Source organism: Triticum aestivum, chromosome 1B, assembly GCF_018294505.1.
Source record: "Triticum aestivum cultivar Chinese Spring chromosome 1B, IWGSC CS RefSeq v2.1, whole genome shotgun sequence".
Lineage (NCBI taxonomy): Eukaryota > Viridiplantae > Streptophyta > Magnoliopsida > Poales > Poaceae > Triticum > Triticum aestivum.
Window position 1 is genome coordinate 572726703 of NC_057795.1, and position 24405 is coordinate 572751107.

The 24405-nt window shown below is 44.2% G+C and overlaps 1 long non-coding RNA gene across 1 annotated transcript; it reads left to right on the forward strand.

The window, feature by feature from the left end:
• The first annotated feature begins 21361 nt into the window (after window positions 1-21361).
• Window positions 21362-22723, forward strand: LOC123095742 (uncharacterized). The gene is made up of 3 exons (XR_006446324.1): window positions 21362-21549; window positions 22064-22110; window positions 22697-22723. It is a non-coding gene; the product is annotated as an uncharacterized lncRNA (long non-coding RNA).
• Window positions 22724-24405: the final 1682 nt, after the last annotated feature.

A 24405-nucleotide genomic window follows, 5' to 3' on the forward strand; every position in this document is an offset into this window, starting at 1 on the left:
GCTATACACGAAGTTCTGGCACAGCCCTACCTCTCTTCCTAATCCTCCTCTCCCATGGTGCTTGGCGAAGCCCTGCTGGATTGCCACGCTCCTCCACCACCACCACGCCGTTGTGCTACTGTTGGATGGAGTCTTCCTCAACCTCTCCCTCTCTCCTTGCTGGATCAAGGCGTGGGAGACGTCACCGGGCTGTACGTGTGTTGAACGCGGAGGTGCCGTCCGTTCGGCACTAGGATCATCGGTGATTTGAATCACGACGAGTACGACTCCATCAACCCCGTTCACTTGAACGCTTCCGCTTAGCGATCTACAAGGGTATGTAGATGCACTCTCTTTCTACTCATTGCTGGTCTCTCCATAGATAGATCTTGGTGACACGTAGGAAAATTTTGAATTTCTGCTACGTTCCCCAACAGTGGCATCATGAGCTAGGTCTATTGCGTAGATTCTTTGCACGAGTAGAACACAAAGTAGTTGTGGGCGTTGATGTTGTTCAATATGCTTACCGTTACTAGTCCAATCTTGTTTCGACGGTATTGTGGGATGAAGCGGCCTGGACCGACCTTACACGTACTCTTACGTGAGACAGGTTCCACCGATTGACATGCACTTAGTGCATAAGGTGGCTAGCGGGTGCCAGTCTCTCCCACTTTAGTCGGAACGGATTCGATGAAAATGGTCCTTATGAAGGGTAAATAGCAATTGGCATATCACTTTGTGGTCTTGCGTAGGTAAGAAACGTTCTTGCTAGAAACCCATAGCAGCCACGTAAAACATGCAACAACAATTAGAGGACGTCTAACTTGTTTTTGCAGGGTATGCTATGTGATGTGATATGGCCAAGAAGAATGTGATGAATGATATGCGATGTATGAGATTGATCATGTTCTTGTAATAGGATTCACGACTTGCATGTCGATGAGTATGACAACCGGCAGGAGCCATAGGAGTTGTCTTTATTTATTGTATGACCTGCGTGTCATTGAAGAACGCCATGTAAACTACTTTACTTTATTGCTAAACACGTTAGTCATAGAAGTAGAAGTAGTCGTTGGCGTGACAACTTCATGAAGACACGATGATGGAGATCATGGTGTCGTGTCGGTAACGATGATGATCATGGAGCCCCGAAGATGGAGATCAATGGAGCTATATGATATTGGCCATATCATGTCACTACTATATAATTGCATGTGATGTTTATTATGTTTATGCATCTTGTTTACTTAGGATGACGGTAGTAAATAAGATGATCCCTTACACAAATTTCAAGAAGTGTTCTCCCCTAACTGTGCACCGTTGCTACAGTTCATCACTTCTAAGCACCACGTGATGATCGGGTGTGATGGATTCTTACGTTCACATACAACGGGTGTAAGACAGTTTTACACAGCGAGAACACTTAGGGTTAACTTGACGAGCCTAGCATGTGCAGACATGGCCTCGGAACACGGAGACCGAAAGGTCGAGCATGAGTCGTATGGTAGATACGATCAACATGAAGATGTTCACCGATGATGACTAGTCCGTCTCACGTGATGATCGGACACGGCCTAGTTGACTCGGATCATGTGATCACTTAGATGACCAGAGGGATGTCTATCTAAGTGGGAGTTCATAAGATGAACTTAATTATCCTGAACATAGTCAAAAGACCTTTTGCAAATTATGTCGTAAGCTCGCGCTTTAGTTCCACTGTTTAGATATGTTCCAAGAGAAAATATAGTTGAAAGTTGATAGTAGCGATTATGCGATCAGTAGAAAGCTTATGTCCTTAATGCACCGCTCAGTGTGCTGAACCCCAACGTCGTTTGTCGATGTTGCGAACATCGGACATACACGTTTTGATAACTACGTGATAGTTCAATTAAATGGTTTAAGTAGAGGCACCAAAGACGTTTTCGAAACGTCGCGGAACATATGAGATGTTTCGAGGGCTGAAATTGGGATTTCAGGCTCGTGCCCACGTCAAGAGGTATAAGACCTCCGACGATTTTCTTAGCCTGCAAACTAAGGGAGAAAAGCTCAATCGTTGAGCTTGTGCTCAGATTGTCTGAGCACAACAATCACTTGAATCGAGTGGGAGTTGATCCTCCAGATGAGATAGTGATGTTTCCGCAAAGTCATTGCCACCAAGCTGCTAGAGCTTCGTGATTAACTATAACATATCAGGGATAGATATGATGATCCTTGAAATATTCATGATGTTTGACACCGCGAAAGTAGAAATCAAGAAGGAGCATCAATTGTTGATGGTTGGTGAAACCACTAGTTTCAAGAAGGGCAAGGGAACAAAGGGATACTTCATGAAACGGCAATTCAGCTGCTGCTCTAGTGAAGAAACCCAAGGTTGAACCCAAACCCGAGACTAAGTGCTTCTGTAATAAGGGGAACAACCACTGGAGCAGCATTACCCTAGAAACTTGGTAGATGAGAAGGCTGGCAAGGTCGATAGAAGTATATTGGATATACATTATGTTAATGTGTACTTTACTAGTACTCCTAGTAGCACCAGGGTATTGGATACCGGTTCGGTTGCTAAGTGTTAGTAACTCGAAATAAAAGCTACGGAATAAACGGAGACTAGCTAAAGGTGAGCTGACGATATATGTTGGAAGTGTTTCCAAGGTTGATATGATCAAGCATCGCACGCTCCCTCTACCACCGAGATTGGTGTTTGCGTTGAGCATAGACATGATTGGATTATGTCTATCGCAATACGGTTATTCATTTAAGGAGAATAATGGTTACTCTATTTTTGAATAATACCTTCAATGGTCTTGCACCTAAAGGAATGGTTTATTGAATCTCGGTCGTAGTGATACACATTTTCATGCCAAAAAGATATAAGATAGTAATGATAGTACCACTTACTTGTGGCACTGCCATGTAAGTCATAATGGTATAAAACGCATGAAGAAGCTCCATGTTGATGGATCTTTGGACTCACTCGTTTTTGAAAAGTTTGAGACATGCGAACCATGTCTATTGGTGTATATGCATGAAGAAACTCCATGCAAATGGATCGTTCGGACTCACTTGATTTTGAATCACTTGAGATATGCAAATCATACCACATGGGCAACATGACTGAAAAGCCTCATTTTCAGTAAGATGGAACAAGATAGCAACTTGTTGGAAGTAACACATTTTGATGTGTGCAGTCGAATGAGTGCTGAGGCATGCAGTGAATATCATTATGTTCTTACTTCACAGATGATTCGAGTAAATGTTGAGTATATTTACTTGATGAAACACAAGTCTGAATTATTGAATGGTTCAAGTAATTTCAGAGTGAAGTAGCAGATCATTGTGACAAGAGGATAAAATGTCTATGATATGATCATAGAGATGAATATCTGAGTTACGAGTTTTGGCATACAATTAAGACATTGTGGAAATTGTTTCGCAATTAATACGGCCTGGAACACCATAATGTGATGGTGTGTCCGAACATCATAGTTGCACCCTATTGGATATGGTGCGTACCATGATGTCTCTTATCGAATTACCACTATCGTTCATGGGTTAGGCATTAGAGACAACCACATTCACTTTAAATAGGGCACCACGTAATTCCGATGAGATGACACCGTATGAATTATGGTTTAGAGAAACCTAAGTTGTCGTTTATTAAAGGTTTGGGGCTGCGACGCTTATATGAAAAAGTTTCAGGTTGATAAGCTCGAACCCAAAGCGGATAAAATGCATCTTCATAGGAAACCCAAAACAGTTGGGTATACCTCCTAATTCAGATCCGAAAGCAATATGGATTGTTTCTAGAATCGGGTCCTTTCTCGAGGAAAAGTTTCTCTCGAAAGAATTGAGTGGGAGGATGGTGGAGACTTGATGAGGTTATTGAACCGTCTCTTCAACTAGTTTGTGACAGGGCACAGGGAGTTGTTCATGTGGCACCTACACTAATTGAAGTGGAAGCTTATGATATTGATCATGAAACTTCGGATCAAGTCACTCCCAAACCTCGTAGGATGACAAGGATGCGTACTACTTCAGAGTGGTACGTAATCCTGTCTTGAAGGTCATGTTGCTAGACAACAATGAACCTACGAGCTATGGAGAAGCGATGGTGGGCCTGGATTCCGATAAATGGCTTGAGGCCATAAAATCCGAGAGAGGATCCATGTATGAAAACAAAGTGTAGACTTTGGCAGAACGGCTCGATGGTCGTAAGGCTAATGAGTACAGATGGATTTCAAAAGGAAGACGGACAATGATGGTAAATGTCACCATTAAGAAAGCTCGACTTGTCGTTAAGATGTTTTCCGACAAGTTCAAGGAGTTGACTACGATGAGATTTTCTCACTCGTAGCGATGCTAAGAGTCTGTTGGAATTATATTAGCGATTACTGCATTATTTGTGAAATCTTGCAGATAGGATGTCAAAACATTGTTTCCTCGACGATTTTAATGAGGAAAGGTTGTATGTGATACAACCGGAAGGTTTTGTCAATCCCGAAAGATGCTAATAAGTATGCAAAGCTCCAACAATCCTTCTAAGGACTGGAGTGAGCATCTCGGAGTTGGAATGTATGCTTTGATGATGATCAAAAATTTTGGGTTTGTACAAAGTTTATGAGAAACTTGTATTTCCAAAGAAGTGACTGGGAGCACTATAGAATTTCTGATGAGTATATGTTGTTGACATATTGTTGATCAGAAGTGACGTAGAATTTCTGGAAAGCATATAGGGTTATTTTGAAAGTGTTTTTCAATGGAAAGCCTGGATTAAGCTACTTGAACATTGAGCATCAAGATCTATAAGGATAGATCAAAATGCTTAATAATACTTTCAAATGAGCACATACCTTGACATGATCTTGAAGGTGTTCAAGATGGACCAGTCAAAGAAGGAGTTCTTGCCTGAGTTGTAAGGTACGAATTTAAGACTTAAAGCTCGACCACGGCAGAATAGAGAGAAAGGACGAAGGTCGTCCCCTATGCTTAATACGTAGGCTCTTCAGTATGCTATGCTGTGTACCGCACCTAAAGTGTGCCTTGCCATGAGTCAGTCAAGGGGTACAAGAGTGATCCAAGAATGGCTCACAGGACAGCGGTCAAAGTTATCCTTAGTAACTAGTGGACTAAGAAATTTTCTCGATTATGGAGGTGGTAAAAGAGTTCGTCGTAAAGGTTACGACGATGCAAGCTTGACACCTATCCGGATAGCTCTGAGTAGAGAGACCGGATACATATAATGGAGCAATAATTTAGAATAGCTCCAAGTAGAACAGTTGTTTGGAATAGCTCCAAATAGAGCGTGGTAGCTGCATCTAGGAGATGACATAGAGATTTGTAAAGCACACACGGATCTGAAAGGTTCAGACCCGTTGACTAAAACCTCTCTCACAAGCAACATGATCAAACATAAAACTCATTGAGTGTTAATCACATAGTGATGTGAACTAGACTACTGACTCTAGTAAACTCTTGGGTATTAGTCACATGGCGATGTGACCTGTGAGTGTTAATCACATGGCAATGTGAACTAGATTATTGACTCTAGTGCAAGTGGGAGACTGTTGGAAATATGCCCTAGAGGCAATAATAAAAGTATTATTATTATATTTCCTTGTTCATGATAATTGTCTTTTATTCATGCTATAACTGTATTATCCGGAAATCGTAATACACATGTGAATACATAGACCACAATATGTCCCTAGTGAGCCTCTAGTTGACTAGCTCGTTGTGATCAACAGATAGTCATGGTTTCCTGGCTATGGACATTGGATGTCGTTGATAACGGGATCACATCATTAGGAGAATGATGTGATGGACAAGACCCAATCCTAAGACTAGCACAAAAGATCGTGTAGTTCATTTGCTAGAGCTTTGCCAATGTCAATTATCTCTTCCTTCGACCATGAGAGCGTGTAACTCCTGGATACCGTAGGAGTGCTTTGGGTGTATCAAACATCACAACGTAACTGGGTGACTATAAAGGTGCACTACAGGTATCTCCAAAAGTATCTATTGTTTTATGCGGATCGAGACTGGGATTTGTCACTCCGTGTAAACGGAGAGGTATCTCTGGGCCCACTCGGTAGGACATCATCATATGCGCAATGTGACCAAGGAGTTGATCACGGGATGATGTGTTACGGAACGAGTAAAGTGACTTGCCGGTAACGAGATTGAACAAGGTATTGGATACCGACGATCGAATCGCGGGCAAGTAACATACCGATAGACAAAGGGAATTGAATACGGGATTGATTAAGTCCTTGACATCGTGGTTCATCCGATGAGATCATCGTGGAACATGTGGGAGCCATCATGGGTATCCAGATCCCGCTGTTGGTTATTGACCGGAGAACGTCTCGGTCATGTCTACATGTCTCCCGAACCCGTAGGGTCTACACACTTAAGGTTCGATGATGCTAGGGTTATAAAGGAAGTTTGTATGTGGTTACCGAATGTTGTTCGGAGTCCCGGATGAGATCCCGAACGTCACGAGGAGTTCCGGAATGGTCCGGAGGTAAAGATTTATATATGGGAAGTCCTATTTTGGCCACCGGAAAATGTTCGGGATTTTTCGGTATTGTACCGGGAAGGTTATAGAAGGTTCCGGAGTGGGGCCCACCTGCATGGGGGGACCCACATGGACGTCGGTAGTGGGGGCAAGGCCCCACACCCCTGGTCAAGGCGCACCAAGATCCCCCCTTAGTAGGAATAAGATCATATCCCGAAGGGATAAGATCAAGATCCCTAAAAAGGGGGGATAACAATCGGTGGGGAAGGAAATAATGAGATTTCTTTCCTCCCACCTTGGCCAACGCCCCAATGGACTTGGAGGGCAAGAAACCAGCCCCTCCACCCCTATATATAGTGGGGAGGCGCATGGGAGCTATACACGAAGTTCTGGCACAGCCCTACCTCTCTTCCTAATCCTCCTCTCCCATGGTGCTTGGCGAAGCCCTGCTGGATTGCCACGCTCCTCCACCACCACCACGCCGTTGTGCTACTGTTGGATGGAGTCTTCCTCAACCTCTCCCTCTCTCCTTGCTGGATCAAGGCGTGGGAGACGTCACCGGGCTGTACGTGTGTTGAACGCGGAGGTGCCGTCCGTTCGGCACTAGGATCATCGGTGATTTGAATCACGACGAGTACGACTCCATCAACCCCGTTCACTTGAACGCTTCCGCTTAGCGATCTACAAGGGTATGTAGATGCACTCTCTTTCTACTCGTTGCTGGTCTCTCCATAGATAGATCTTGGTGACACGTAGGAAAATTTTGAATTTCTGCTACGTTCCCCAACAGATAGTTGCTGTCCAATCTGATTGGGGAGGGGAATACGAAAAATTTAATTCCTTCTTCCAAAATCTTGGCATCTCACATCATGTGTCCTGCCCGCATGCTCACCAACAAAACGGTTCTGCCGAACGCAAGCATAGGAACATTGTCGAGGTTGGTCTTGCTCTTTTGGCAGGGGCATCCATGCCTCTCAAGTTCTGGGACGAAACTTTTCTCACAGTTGTTCATATTATCAACATGCTACCCAGTCGTGTCATTAACAATGAAACTCCAGTAGAACGACTTCTTCACACTAAACCAGACTATAAGTCTCTCCGTGTGTTTGGGTGTGCATGTTGGCCCAACCTTCGTCCCTACAACAACCGCAAACTCATGTTTCGCTCAAAACAATGCGTCTTCCTAGGGTATAGTGCACAGCATAAAGGGGTCAAGTGTTTAGATGTCTCCACTGGCCGTGTCTACATCTCACGAGATGTGGTCTTTGATGAAACAAAATTTTCGTTTGCTGACCTCCATCCCAATGTTGGTGCACTCCTTCGCAAAGAAATCCTTCTTTTGCCCTCTCATCTCACTAGTTTTGATCAAGGGGGACAAAATATTGATGATCTATTGACTAACCCATCTAATGATGTGCATGAGTTCCGTGTTGATGCAACAGAACAAAGCAGCGCGGCAACTACAGAAGCAGATGCAGAAAATGCAGACAAAACGACGCCTATTGAGCCATATTTCATGTGTCTCCCCGAAGGAAACAGATCCGCCTCGGGATCTGCCCATCTGCAGCGAATCGGATCCGCCTTGGGATCGGTTCCTACGAACGCGGCAGGTACAGGCGCCTCGTGATTTTTCCATGCTGACGTGGCAGCGACAGCCGCGGGAGCAGGCGTGACAGCTGCGGGAGCAGGCCCAGGCGCGGGCCTAGGCGCGGGTGCGCGCGCCGCGCTGTCCCCCAATCCACGTGACGGGCGCGGTCGGGCAGACGCGTTCTCGCATCGATCCCCGTGCGGTTGGGCGGAGGCGGCCCCGCATCGGTCCCCGTCAACCTGCGGTACGAGGTACGCCACCACTCCGGTGACGTACACGTGATGCGGTGACGCGCGACACAGGGAGGGCCCGACCAGCGCGGAGGTTCAGGCAGATACGCCATCATCACGCCATGATGACCTGCATGCACATGCACATGTTCCGGCGGGATCCTCTACGGCAAAATCACGTGTTCCACTTCAACAGTCAGCCGCAGAAAATCAAGGAGCATCTTCATCAGGATCAGATGTAGTCACACATGAGCAGCCTGCAGGATCCTCTGTGGCCACCGATCCTATTGCTTCCCAACCACGACGTACACGGCTGCAACAAGGGGTAATTCAACCTGTTAATTACAAGTATATAACCAAGTATGGTATGGTTTGTTCCACAGGTGAACCAGATGAGCCTAACACCCTTGCAGCAGCATTGTGTGATGAAAAGTGGAAGAAAGCCATGCATGAAGAGTACATGGCATTGATGAAAAACAAAACATGGCACCTGGTTCCCCCACAGCAAGGTAAAAATTTGATCGATTGCAAGTGGGTTTTCAGGATCAAGAGGAAAGCTGATGGAACCATTGATCGTTATAAGGCTAGATTGGTTGCAAAAGGCTTCAAACAGAGGTATGGCATAGACTACGAGGACACCTTCAGTCCAGTAGTAAAGGCGGCCACTATTCGCCTTGTCTTATCTATTGCTGTCTCTAGAGGGTGGAGTCTCAGACAACTCGATGTTCAGAATGTGTTTCTCCATGGTGTTCTGGAAGAGGAAGTGTACATGAAACAACCTCCTAGTTTTGAGAGTAAGAATGCTCCTTCTTTTGTGTGCAAGCTTGATAAAGCGTTGTATGGGCTAAAGCAAGCTCCAAGGGCGTGGTATGCTCATCTCTGTCACAAAATGCAAGCACTTGGTTTTGTTCCATCTAAGTCTAACACATCATTATTTATCTACAAGAAGTCCAACACATGCATATTTGTTCCCATATATGTTGATGATATTATCGTGACTAGCTCATCTGATGAAGCAATCACAGGACTTCTTAAGGATTTGAGTGCAGACTATGCCCTAAAGGATCTTGGTGACTTGCATTATTTTGGATTGAGGTAAAAAAACACAAGGATGGACTTGTTCTCTCTCAAGAAAAGTATGCTACTGACTTGGTCAAGAAAGTTGGGCTACAAGGATGTAAACCCTCTCTCACTCCATTATCCAGCTCAGAAAAACTTTCCCTTGCAGAAGGTGAACCCTTAAGTCAAGAAGACAGCACCAAATACAGGAGTCTGGTAGGAGCCCTTCAGTATCTCACACTTACCAGGCCTGATATTTCTTTTGCTGTTAATAAAGTCTGCCAGTTCCTCCATGCACCCACTAATGTTCATCTGACAGCTGCAAAACGCATAGTTCGATATGTTAAGCACACTCTGGGCTTAGGACTGAACTTCAGCAAATCACCTTTTACTCTAGTCAGTGCATTCTCTGACTCTGATTGGGCAGGTTGTCTTGATGACAGATGTTCCACTGGTGGTTTTGCAGTATTTTTTGGACCTAACTTGATATCATGGTGTGCACGTAAACAGGCAACTGTCTCTAGGTCTAGCACAGAGGCAGAATACAAGGCATTGGCCAATGCCACAACAGAGATCATCTGGGTTCAGTCCATGTTGAAGGAACTTGGTATACAAAGTAAACAGGCACCTTGTTTATGGTGTGACAACCTTGGAGCCACGTATCTCTCTGCAAATCCAGTGTTCCATGCCAGAACAAAACACATTGAGATAGATTTTCATTTTGTCAGAGAGAGAGTTGCTCAGAAGCAACTTGATGTACGCTTTGTGCATTCTAAAGATCAACTTGCAGATGGATTCACAAAGCCCTTGCCTACAAGAAGTTTTGAAGACTTCAAGCATAATCTCAACTTGATGAAGTTGTGATTAAGGGAGGGTGTTAAACAGCCGTATATGCAGCCGTATGTGTCATCTCAATGCGCTACATGTAACGTATTTCCTCTGGCAGTTAGGATAGGAGGTTTATCTCTTTCTCTTAAACTCTATCTCTAGCTATCTTGATCTCCAAGTTGTAATCCCTCTGTACGAGATCTAAACTGCTTGTATGCGCTACCAGGGTCTCGCACCCCTGTATATAACACGTACGGCGTCCCCTCTCGTGAGGCAAGACGTTTTCTGCATCGCACACATTCATGAACTAATCTATTTTTGTTTACATGGATAAACTAGTGACTAAAATCTACAATCATGCTTGTGGAGGCTGAATTATCGGAACTCATAGGAGGGATTTGTGTCTCCAGTCTTTCCAGATTACCCTCAACGGCCATATACCTCTTCGTGTTGCTCGGGGTTAGGCTGGGTATACCATTGACCCAAACCACCGATATAGATCAACACAGTCTATTGGATTTTCGTGAATGGACGGTCTGCACTACTTAGGGGATACCATAAAAGAGCTCAAAAAATGCTACTATAAAGCAACAGCGGTTCTAGTGCATGATTACATTATGGCTCCTATACAATTTAATTCAATCAACCATGGCACATCCTATTTTTTTTCCAAATAAAGCTAATTGGGGGGGTTGTGGAATATCAGCAAGGTGATCAAGCTTGCTAGTTTGTTGATTCTGAGGAACTCAATTAAAATCATGTATGCAAAATCCCCAGCTACCCGAGACTGAACTTCCACAAAAAGAGTCATTGATGTTGATCTTGAGGAAACTTTCTCCTGGCTTTGACCAACGATCAGTACTAGGAAGAATTACTCGAGGAGTCCCACATTAGTGTTCAAGAATTTCAGATACCTGGCGTAGGGCTGCCCAGGAGATTGCACTAGGCAGATAAAGGGAGGGGACATCCAGTATTAACCACATTGCATGTCTTCCACGGGTTCTAGAGCATGGTTATAGACTCCAAATTCAAAAGGAAATCAACCGTCTGACTGGCATTGGAACGTGCTAAGAATCTGATTCGAACAAATCAAGGTTGTCGGCTCTTGAGATAACCTAAACAATCTTGCATTTGAGGAAGATATGACCTTAGTGCATGTCAAGCATGCGGCAAAATCTGACTAATTGGATTTGAAGTTAGTCATGGGGTAGTTCCTAAAAAACATAACAAATTGCCAAACACACATGTTTAAATTTTTTGTTGTTGCTTTAATGGTGTTTCAGATGGTTACGTTTCATCTCTCTCATCCAACAGTCGCAGTGCATGCAGGTTACATCATCAATGATTGCTTCTGCTCATGCGGCATTAGTAGTCTCTCAACATCCAAAAAAAGTAGTCTCTCAACATCCTGATCACACTGTTCCCCCTCTATTATCATTGTGGCTAAAACTACTAGTACTTAATAGATGCGAGGAAGTTTGTACTATAGGTCTATCTTGCTATCAAATAGAAGCCGAGACTAAGTCCAATATATATGGATGCCAGATATACATGCAAACAATAACTAGGACTGCAATATCTCACCAACCATAGTGTCAGTTATTTCTTTTGCGTAAACTTAAGAAAGTTTCAGCAATCATTACATCGCGCCACCGATATCCAAAATAGCGGCTACAGAGCAGGGGGGGGGGGGGGTCCTTAGTAGTCACACATACAAGATTATGCGTAAGGAATATTGGGCCCACCTTCACTATCCAGCACAGTGGCGATGGCGACAAGAAGGAAGTCCCTGGTGAGTATGCTAAGAGTTGAATGTTTATCTGTCACATCTAACTCCGGTTGTAGAAGGAACCTAGAGAGATGGATCGGTGGAGATGACGAATAATTGGATGCTAATTTTATTTTCATAATTGTGTGTTGATTCATGTAATCTCTTTTACCGACTGGTAGTTATCTTTTTTTACTTCCTTTTAGTTGGCGCTATTGAGCTACTCTTGTTTTATTTAATAACAATGTTTGTGTGCATTAGTTGATGTAGAGACCGAGATATGCCCCCTTTTCTTTAAAAAATGCTACACCTTTTATGAAAATGCTAATCGTTACAGTTAAATTGCTGCTCAATCGATGCAGTAAGAAATATGCAAAAGAAAACATGTTGATAAGCTCTTTTTTGGGCCCCATACTTTTCTGAAGTAATAGAAGTTCAATCATTTTGTAAGTTTTCGTCACTTTTTGTTATTTTTTTCTTTTCTAATCATTGCAAATTGCAGTTAGCGGCAAGAAAGGAGATATGGACTTCCTTTTCTAAAAGAAGAAAGATCTTCTATGAGCAATTTCTGTTTTAAAGTATGATTTTAAATATTTTTCTTCATTATTTATGTTAATAACTTCAAACATCTTTTCTAATTTATTGTCACAATGGCTGAATTGTTCCTTGTCCCTGAAATGGCCCCAATCTTTTTTTCGTCTCCTTTTGACCAAATCATGGCACCATGGCAAGTGGTTTTGTATTTCGTCAGGTTATGAATTTGCTGGAATTATTTTGGTGTAAAAGACTGGTAAATGGACACATCTGTTGCAACGTGCACACGGTGTTAGAAGTCATTACAACCAGGCATCGATGAATACCATGGGCATGCCCCCTTGCCGGCAAAAGCTTGGGTCATTTGAAGGATGTTCAAAAAATACCATGTTGTTTTCAGGTAGGCCAGAAGGGTCTGTTTGTGAGTACGTCGTGTTTCAACACCCGTGAAGTGGCCCCAATTTTTTTTCATGACCTTGTATGACCAAATCGTAGCACTATGCCAAGTGGATTTGTATTTCACGAAGTTATAAATTTTCTGGAATTATTTTGGTGACAAATGGCCGATAAATGGCCACACATGTCGCAATGTCCAAACAATGTTGGAAGACCATGTTCAACACAGTGTGTACGGGTACGCCAGAAGGATCCATTTGTGAGCACGCCATTTTTTGACATCGGTTAAATTACCCCAATTTTCGCATGACCTTGTATGACCGATTAGTTTCACCATGAAAAGTGGATTTGTATTTCATCAAGTTACGAATTTCTGTGATTATTTTTGTTAAAAAAGACCTATAAATAGCCACATGTCTCGCGACGTGCAAACAATATTGATAGTCATTCAAACCAGGCATGGATGCCAACCATGGGCATTCTTCCTTGGTGCCAAAAGTTGGGGTCATTCCTTGGTGTCCGGCTAGGGCCAAAAATGTCTGTTTGTCAGCATCTCATTCCTCAACATCTTTGAAATGGCTCAATTTTTTTCATTACCTTGTATGACAAATTTTGGCACCATGCCAAGTGGCTTTGTATTTCATCAAGTTATGATTTTTTGGGAATATTTTCGGTAAAAATGGCCGATAAATGTCCACACGTGTCGCAACATGCATGCAAAGGATGCCAGAAGTCATTACAAACATGTATGTATGACTACTATGGGCATGACCCCCTTTGCTGGGAAAAGTTGTGGTCGTCCAAAAAAATACCTTGTTCACAGGACAGTGTTCGAGTAGGCCAGAAGGGTTTGGTTTTTAGCACATCAAGTTTTGACATCCGTCAAATGGCCCCAATTTTTCCATGACCTTGTATGACCAAATCATAGCACCATGCCAAGTTTATTTGCATTTCGTCAAGTTATAAATTTTCTGGAATTATTTTGGTAAAAAATGGCCAATAAATGGCCACACATGTCACAATGTAAACCATGTCAGAAGTCATTACAGCAAGACGTGGATGACTGCCATGGGCATGTCCCTCTGCTGCAAAAAGTTACGGTCATTTCATGGATGTCCAAACAAAAAACCGTGTTCAACAGACGGTGTCCAGGTAGGCCAAAAGGGTCCGGTTGTGAGCACACCATTTTAAGACATGCTCCAAATGGCCTCCATTTTTAGGACCTTATATGACCAATTCGTGGCACCATGACAAGTCCTTTGTATTCCGTAAGTTATAACTTTTATGGAATTCTTTCAACTGAAAAAGCTCGATTAATGGCTACACGTGTCGTAACATGCAAACAATGTCAAAAGTCATTCAAATCAGGCATAGATGCCTACCATGGAAGTACCCCCTTTGTGCCAAAAGTTGATGGTGTTCCTAGCATTTCAAAAAAAGATAATATTCAACAGAGGGTGTCTGAATAGGCCAGAAGAATCTGTTTGTGAGCACCTTGTTTCTCGATATCCGTGAAATGACCCTTTTTTTATTAACTTGTATGGCCAATTCATGGCGGAAGCAACTCCCCTGACATACGGCCATGCCGTTGGGGGCACTGACATGTGGGCCTGATTCCCGGCGGGCCCACCTGTCAATGGCCGAACGGTACCCTACCGCACGACAGAGGATCCTCGTCCATTCATGGCACCATGCCAAGTGACTTTATATTTTGTCAAGTTATGAATTTTTTGGAATTATTTCGGTGAAAAAGACCGATAAATGGCCACACATCATGGCAACATGCAAACGATGTATTTTTTTAACACAATACAGATGCAAAAAGTGCTCCTACATACGCGCATACACTCACTTCTTTGAACGCGCACACACACCCTACCTGTATAAGCATCTTTGAGAGACTAAGCCGGCATATCATATTGAGATTTACGTAGTCACCGTAGTCACCTAATCGTCGACGGGAACGTCTCCTCCCATTGAAAGCGCATCGTCGGAAATCCTGAAATAAACAGGAATAATGCGAGCACTATGACTTGAATCCTGGTGGGCTAGGAATACCACTGTCTCTCTAACCATTCAACCATAGGTTGGTTAGCACGTGCAAACGATGTCGAAATTCAAACCAGTCATGGAGGACTACCATGATCATGCCACCTTTCTGCCAAAAGTTGGGGCCATTTCTCACATGTCCAAAAAAGGCCGTGTTCAAACCGGGATGTCCATATAGGGCAAAGGACCCGTTTATGAGCACCTCGTTGCTCGACATCCGTCAAATGGCCTCAATTTTTTATTACCTTGTGTGACCAATTCATGGCCCCATGCTAAGTGGTACTCCCATAGGGCAACTATTTGACATTTTTTAATTATTTGGGTCAATAATGATCGATATAATGGTCAGACATGTCGCATTGTGTACACCATGTCAGAATTCGTTCGAACTAGGCATATATGCCTCATATGTCCATGCAAGGCAGCTGCATAATGTTTGCGCCATTTATCCACAATGCAAAAACCATCAGTTGAGAGAAAATGGTGCCACACAAGCCGAGACGGGTACATCCGTGAGCACGTAGTTTTTTATAATTTGAATGACTGTTATTTCAACTGTTAAGTTTCCATTATTAAGAAGCAACCTGAACATTTCCTATGTTCCAACATTTTTAAAAATGTATCAACAATTTTGGAAATTCAAATTATGTTATGAAAAAATTAAAAACTTGAAGATTTTTTTTTTGAAAATTGTCAAGAAATTCCCAACAGTTGATAAATTTTTTGAATGCAAATTTGAAACCACTGACTTTTTAAAAATTTCTCACCATTTTTTGTAAACAAACTTTCCTTAAGTTTGTGAACTTGGAAACAGGAACATTTCTTGAAATTCTTGAATATTTTTTAAAATTGTGAATTATAAATGTAATAACATTTTTGGGCATTCCAAAAATATATTTCAATTTTTTGAAGAAGGATAAAAAAGAATAAGAAAGTTGAAAAAGAAAAATAAATTAAAAGAGGAGAAGCGAAAAGAAACAGTAAAAAACACGCTGTGGCCTTGGCCCATCCCGATGGCATCGCCCCCACGGGGCGCCTGTTAGGCCCGCTCTAGCGCCCGCCACGTGCCTACTCTGGAGGGGGTGGGAGTTTACTTCCACCTTGTCGAAGAGTGCTGTGAGCGGCTTAAATAGAGGCGTTGTCGTTAGAGCATCTCCAGCCGCTCCCTCAACACGGTCTCTCCAGGCGATTTTTTCGCGCCAGCGCCGAAAAAACGGCCCAGTCACGCCCCAAGGAGCCCGTTTTTTCGCCGGCTTGGACCGAAATCAGCGCCGGCGGACCCAGGCCGAACCCGACGCGCTAGTGGGCCCCGGGGGCATCGGGGCGAGTGTTTTGGCGCGAAACTGCCGCGGGCCCGCCGAGTCAGCGAGACGGCCGCTTCGTCGCCCTCATGAATCTCGGTTCTCGTGGGAATCAATGCCAAGGCTGCCGCGCTGCCTCATTGGTCTGCCTCCATTGATGCCTCACGGGCGGCGTAGTGAAGACGCCGCCGACGCGCGTCCCGCCCGCTCCCGCCACGCGTCCTCCCGCATGTCGCCTCCCCACCGCCCCGCTTCGGCAATAAAAGGCGCCCACTCCCCGCCGGTGAGTGCCACAGCCTCCCCCTCTCCCTCTCGCAAAAGCCTTCTCCCCGCCGGCGAGCGCCAAAGCCTCCCCCCCCCACCCCCCTCCCGCCGATGAGCAAAGCATGGTCGAGATGTTCCCACGCGATGGTGCAGCGGCGAATGGATTCGGCTGCCGGCACCTCCTAGAGCCGAAGGCGCACCTTCTCTACGAGGCCGAGTACCGGCGCCTCCTGACATGCGCGTGCCGGGGGCATGGAGATTGAGCGTCGGCGGCGTCCTGGTGCCGCCGGTGCCCGAAGGGGCGGCACGGCGGGTGGAGATCACCCGCGTCCGTTCCTCCCTGATGGAGGAGCAGAGGAACCAGCCGAGGTACGCGCCCAACAGCGAAATGCTGTGGACGCTGTACTTCCAGCGCCGCCGCGAGGAGCAGATCGCCTCCGTCAAAGGCATCATTCCCTGCGACCGCCTCAACGCCGAAGGACGGCACGAGTGGTGGGGCGTCCCCGGCCGCACCCTCGACGCCGTCCTCGACCACATCGAGAGCGGCAACATGCCGCAGCTGGAGTACCCGACGCGGTCATCCTTCTCTCGCTGTCGCGGCAGTTCCTGGATGCTGCAGTGAATGGAGCCGGGTCGTCCTCGTCGTCAGGCTCCGGCTCGCCGGCCCTCCGCCCCGCCAAGCCCGAACCGGAGGGGACACCGATCGGGCATCGCGCTCGCAGCGGCGTCTTCATCATCAACGAGCCCTCGCCGCCTGCGACGGCTCCGGCAAGGCGCTCCCTGCGCCTGGTCCGGCCGAAGCCCGAGACAGGCTTGCTCCCCGTGAAGACGGACCACGTCGACAGGGTGGCCCCCGACGACGAGTCCGCCCTCAAATGGGCGAAGGAGGACTACGTCCGCGAGTAGGTGCGCCGCCAGCGCTGGGCATACCTGGAGACCCAGGCCCGTAGTCGCGCCAAGGCCCGCCGCTGCATCGAGGAGGGCGGCGTTATCGTCATCGACAACGATGACGAGGGCGAGGCCGGGCCGTCAAGCGCCCCACCACGTGTCGGCGACCCTGGCCAGGGCTGCAGCAGGGACGCCGCAGGTGAGGCGCGCGACGACGACGACGACAGCGCCGGCGGCGACTACACCCGCTTCTACAGGCTTATCGGCATGTAGACGGCGGCGACGACGACGGGCGGCGGCTAGGATTTTTAGTTTGTTTTTTAAGTTAGTCGTAGTTCTTGCATGTTTTTACGTTTTTGTACAAATTTCGATGAAGTATGGCCGAGTTACTGCAAAAGTCGCCGAGTTTGCAAAAAAAATGAAACGAACTTCGCCGAACCCGCGGCGTCCTTGGGTCTATGGCTGGGAGCGAACCGAACCCCAGAGGCCAATCTAGCGCCGGTTCGCCCCCATGCCGCTCTTTTTCGGCGCCCTGGGGGGCCGAATGGCTGAAAATGCTCTTAGCCCTCGAGCTCCTATATAACTAGATCGGAATCGCGCCTTGGCGCGAGGGTGCCGGTCAAAACATTTGTATGCACACAATAAGCTGCTTAACAATGTATGAACATAGAAAGCATGTTTCGTGATAGGTTTAGCAACAAATATCTTAGGCATAGAAGATACAACAGCACATAATAACTTGCAGATGATCTGCAACTCAGAATAGATAACTAAAGTCTTAGGCATGTGCTGGGGCTACTTTTATGCATGCAAAATGTTGTTACTCCTAACAAATTTCAATAAATTTGAATTTAAATTTTTTAAAAAATTAACTAATAAGCATATGATGGTGTTGATATAATAAAGGCAAATGCTAAACCTACAGGTAAATTACAAAAAGCCCACAGATCTTCTCCCACTACATCGTGATCACGCCTTGGCGCGAGGGTGCCGGTCCCAACGACGTGGGTAAAGATCAGATGCTAAGATACGCTAGTAGAAAGGATAGAAGTGCACAATTCTTCTGGCCTCCCTTGCTCTTCCATAATTTCAAATCGACCTACTTTTTGTCCCTCGCAAGCAGCGGCACACACAGATGCTGATCTGTATGTGAGGTGCATAAAATGGATCAGAACACACACACACACAGACAGAGAGAGAGAGAAAAACTGAAAAGACAGAACATTCACTTAGTTATATGGATCAAAGGTCGTAGCAATTTGAAAGCAGAAAAATATCCGATTACTGCAATGAAAGGCAGGCAAACTGATACTTCAAATCATTGCCAGAGTTTTGTTAGTCATATTTTTTTCTTTTGGACTATAAAGAACTAACAAACATATAATATAAGAACAGTTTAATCAATCTTAATTAGGTCTCTGTGAATGTTTAATCTCGAGCAAAATTTTAAATGAGGTAACATTAGTTCGGTTAAATACACCTCTGTTGTTACAACTCTGTAAGTTAGGGCCTAAATACACCTCTATTGACCACTATGTGAAACTTCAGTCACAAAATTAAATTTAAAATGTTCTAAAGTGAAGAAAAGAGGAATTGTTGCTTTTAGATCATGGGAAGAAACATATCCTTGTTTACTGTTCAACAAATAATATAGACAGAAAATGTAGAACCAATTTATGTATTCAAACTATGGATATCTTAAAAGCATCTTGGTGTGTGTATGTCACAAAATTTGAAGATGTTTCAAGGACAGGAAAATTTGACTATGTTCTGACAATCCAGATTCCAAAAGTACCGTTCGTGCAGCCGTTTAGTGAAGATATACCTTGATCATTTGCCGGAAACCTCCGGACACAAGGAATACTTCAGTATTATTGGCTTTTAATGTCTTAATAAAATCAACGTTGAGAAATCCTGCAGATACAAACAGATAAACATGTCAATGAACCAGGAAAATGAACAATGCATATCCAACACAAAAATTACATCTATTGCAGTGCTGAATAAATGATTAACACATACCACCTTGGAATTATTCTGTAGCCAGAGATTTTAGGAAATCTCTAATTAACTAACGAGGCAAATAAGTCAAAAGGGTTATTTTGTGGTTGCACGCACTACTAAGGAAAACCTTATACACAGAAGTTTATCAGCAGCGCGGTTTAAAAATGAGCGCTACTGCTAATTAGTAGTAGCGAGGGGTATAAAAACCGTGCTACTACTAAGTTGATAGTAGTAGCGAGGGGTATAAACCCGCGCTGCTACTAAATGGTCTCCAACAATGCCCCCGGGATAGGCCATAGTAGTAGCGAGGGGTATAAAACCAGCGCTACTACTAAGTAAGTAGTAGTAGCGCCGGTGAGACCCCACGCTACTACTAAGCGTGTCCACCCCGGCCCGATCCCCACCCCCACCCCACCAACCGTCCCTGTCCACCCACTCCCGTCTGTCTCAAAAAAAAAGCACGGAGCCCGATCCAGATCCCCAACCTCCTCTCCTCTCCCAACCCAGTCGTCGTCGGCCTCCACTCCACCTCCTCTCCTCCGTCCGTCCGCCCCCATGCCCCCCGCCGCGTGCGCCATGCCGGCGGCTGCACGCCCGCCGCTCCCTGTCTCGTGCCGCTTCCCGCCCCCACCCCCCTCCGCCGCGCACGTGCCCGCCCGCCGCCCTGAGTGTGTCATACGACCGCCGGAGGTCTCTCCGCCCTCGATCGTATGTCTTCCTAAGTATGCCCGCGTGAGGGAGAGAGATGGAGATGGTGCTCCGACCGACTCCATGGAGGTCTCTCCCCCCTACCTTCCCTTCATGCGTGTGTGTGTATGTGTTGGTCACGATTTTGGCCAGATCCCGGATGTTGTTCGATTCAATTTGAATTGCCATTTTCTGATTCAATTTGGCCGGATTCCTCATGCAACGCAGGTCACAAGAGACCGCCGACGCCTCCCTGCTGTGGGCCGACGCCACGCATGGACGTTGGAGCCGACGAGGTACACGACGGCTCCACCTGCGCCTCCCACAGCACCAACTCCTAGCCGAGGTATGCCCTCCTCTCCTCTCCTCTCCTTCCTCCCTCTTCACAGATCTCTATCTTGCCCAAGGCAATCGATCAAGTTTATTCATGTTCTGTACGTAGATGTTGCACTATTTAGATCTCTGGTTGGTTGGTCACATTGGAGACCAAGACTGGAATGTCACAAGGATTCCACTGAAGAAAACTACCGCACTTTTATACAGGGATTGACGTCCCAACAGACACTGATTAGGCTAATTGCTACCCTTTTTTTCATATATATATATATATATATATATATATATATATATATATATATATATATATATATATATATTAATAAACAACAAGTTCGATGCTTCCTTCCAGCATGTAACCAACCTGACACCACAAAGTGTTCGAAAAGTGACAGAATGGATATCCGGAGACCGAATCATTTTGGATTAACACGCACAATGCTGACAGTCAACGTCTCAATCTGTTTCTCAAAGAAAATAAAAACATCTTGAAGTCCAACTCAAGATAGAAAATTAGTAAGTCCAAGAAACACCACGTGCACGCTCAGTTTCCTCAATTAAGCGCCAATAATTTCCTCCTAAAATTACTGATACCCCTACCACACTTAAACAGCTGTGACTACAACTGTATTTGCTATCCCTTTGTGCACTACACGCATGTTCAGTAGCTGCCATTTTCTTGTACTAGCACTGCCAAGATGGATGTTCCTAAAGAGTTGTGACTCCCAAGTTCCCTGTATTCTTCCTTCCTTCCTTCTGTCCAAAATCACAGCACGTTCACAGCACCTTCAAACCTGCATGTGATGGACATAATAAAAGGTTCAGAACAATATGACCCCACAATTAAGAATAGTATGCAAGAACTTAAACAGTTGTATGCTCCCAACTAAGCATAGATGCAATAATAGTACAATAATAATCAAATATGCTTGCACTCATAAACAGAACGATTTATTTATAAAGATGTAAGTACATATAGGCTGATGATAATTTGAGTTACGATATGTTATGCTAACAATTTTATGGGACTACAGGTTTTGAGATCTTTGCTTTCCCATGCAACCAGTTTGGTGGGCAGGAACTTGGCATTGATAAGGAAAATGTTCAGATTGATTTCTGACAAGGTAAATGTGTGCCTGATACTTCCTCCTTTTTTGGTGTCTCTGTTTCAAGCTGATGTAAATGTTACTGGCCTACGTCGTATAGAAGATGATTTAGTGATCTCAAATGATCACACTATCAAATGGTGAATGTGCACCGATAAAGCATGGGAGTTTTTCTTGTGTTACTTGTGTCCGACCAGAATTAGTAAGGTATGATCAACGTGGCCGTATAATTAGATTTGGAAAAATACTAACTTGTTATTTCCTTTGCATTTTTTACTGTAAAAAGTCATGGCTCACCTATTAACCGGCGGCCGTAGAAGGACTAATCACCTAACTGAAACACTAATAATCAGAAGATAGATTGAACTTCGTTTAATGGATATACAACATATTGAATTATTTTCTATTTGGTCTAATTGATATAATCATGTCTAATAGAGTTCACAATCTTTACTTTGAAGATCTGTAGCTAGACGTTAGAACTGTTGACATGCAAATAATTAACTAACTGCATGTCGTACTTGAATTAGAGGTTTTTTGGTTTCGTCACTCCTTTGTTATATGGAAGAAGACTTCATGGTTAGCATTATTTATTATAAGACATTCATATAAGATTTTCTTGCCACTGTAAGTAGGAAGTTAATTTTTTTGATCTGTTTTGTTCTGCAGGGATTTTGGTCTGTTTTTCTAATAGTATATATGATCATTCAGTCACAGTTCCTGTATTTTAGAACTAAAGTTCCCCCTAATTAAAATGCAGAAACGTGTTTTCTTTCATTATGTTTCAGTCACTGTCTTAGAAACACTAGAAAATATCTCTTGACAAACTTCTTCATGGAACTAATATTTTTATGCTAATGAAAAATTGGATTTATAATCTTTAACCTCGAATCTTTATAGGATTTTGGTTACTACCATATCTGCTCTTGCAGGTCTACTAGAGTATCCACTTCTGAGGTTGATTTTCAAAATGTATATATCTAATATTTCTTACTGCAGCTTTAAGCTTCACTGTCATCTAACTTTGTCTAGTTAATATACTTACTCGGCAACATGGAAAGTTTCCACATTTGTTCTAGCTGTCTCTATGGGTTAGCGACTTAGCATACATGTTGTAATAAGGTTTCACATTTGCTTCTCTGACAAGGTCTGTTTTTATTCATAGGTAGAAGATAGCGACAGAGTGCTGCCAGATAATGAGATGTTGAAGCGGCAGATTGAATCCATGACACCGAAGTGCAATTGCGGCAGATTATCTCTATCTTTTCTTTTCATTTTTCTTATTATTGAGTGAGAACAGAATGAGGAACTGTGTGATAGTACATACAACAACTGTAGTAAAAAGAAACTTATGTTTGCAATTGTTAATGACATAGATACTTGCATGTTCTTTGAAGTGGTCATTTGTGAGTTGCAATGCATAATGAGGTTTTTTGGCTGATTTATTTCCTTCGGTTTCTGGTTAACCATGAAATAGGAGCCCAGCAGTGCTCACTATTGTTGTGTTTACTGGGAACTGTATGCATAAAATGGAATTGGTAGATTTTATTTTTTTAATTATAAATTAGTTAGTAGTGGCGTGGGAAAAGACTGCGCGCTACTAGTATTTAGGATACTAGTAGCGTTGGTAGTATGGACACGCTGTTACTATTTTGTTAGTAGTGGCGCGGGTACTAAATAGTAGTAGCATGGGTGGCACACGCTACTACTAACTTTGTTAGTAGTAGCGTGGGTTCAACCAACGCTATTACTAACTATTAGCTGTAGCGCCTTATTGGTAGCGCGGGTACCCGCGCTGCTGCTAGGCTTTTCCCTAGTAGTGACGGCACGTAACGGCCTAAAGGTCAAGACTAAAGTGGTATAGGCAGATAGTATTTTAATGTCTCATTTAGTGTTATTCAAATGAACTTAGACTATGTGGTGGTACTTCTGAAATCGTGTTTTTACTGTGGCACCAAACCAATTTTGCATATGCTCATCTACTATTTTTCGTATTAGCTTAAAAAGAGACACCGAGTAAAACCAATCAAGCATTCCTAAGAGCATTATTCTATGTTCAGCGGCACATATCTAACCATTCCAATACAAGAACAACAGAGCTAGGGAATCTTAGAAGATTCAATATAGGAATGCAAAAGTGGTAGCTAAATAGTGATTAACTTATGAAATTAACTTGGGGCTGGGACTTGTAAAACGTCACCTGGGTGGCCTCTTCTCCAAACGGTCCTCAACTTGGGCCAGAGATGGCTTACTTAAAGAGATCCAGGCAGCAAGAGCCTCATCAAATGGAACAGTCCCTGTCATCGCCCTGAGAATAATAAGGCCAAGATTAGTTTTTCGGAATATATTATATGCTAAACAACTAACATACTCCAGAAACTATGACAATTGCTTTGTCGTCCACTCGGCAACTGCCTGCCCAGCCCCACAGAAATCAGCAAGCTCGTCAATACCCTCATCCAAGCATACAGTGCTATCCACATCGAAGCACACCGCATTGGCATTGTGCCATGTCTTAAGAATCTTTGGGCATAAGCAGGTAAACCATTGCATAACCTAACATCTATGCTTCTTGGAGACGTGCACGATTAACCAAAGTAATTCTCGGTGATTAGGAGTACTAACCTTTGGAGGGCTGGCGGGTTGCCAAACCAGAAGAGGAAGGGGCCTTGGAGACCTCCATTGCTGCTACCACGATAGATAAAGAGGTGGTGAGGAGTGCAGGCACCAGATCGAAACATGGAGGAAATGAAGTGTAAATGGCGGCCAGATGTTCTCCACAGCATGGCACCTGGCATCAAAGAAATAATTTTAGAACCTTTAAAACAATATTTGGAACTAAGGATACCTAATATTTTGTAAGGTCAGAGTCGT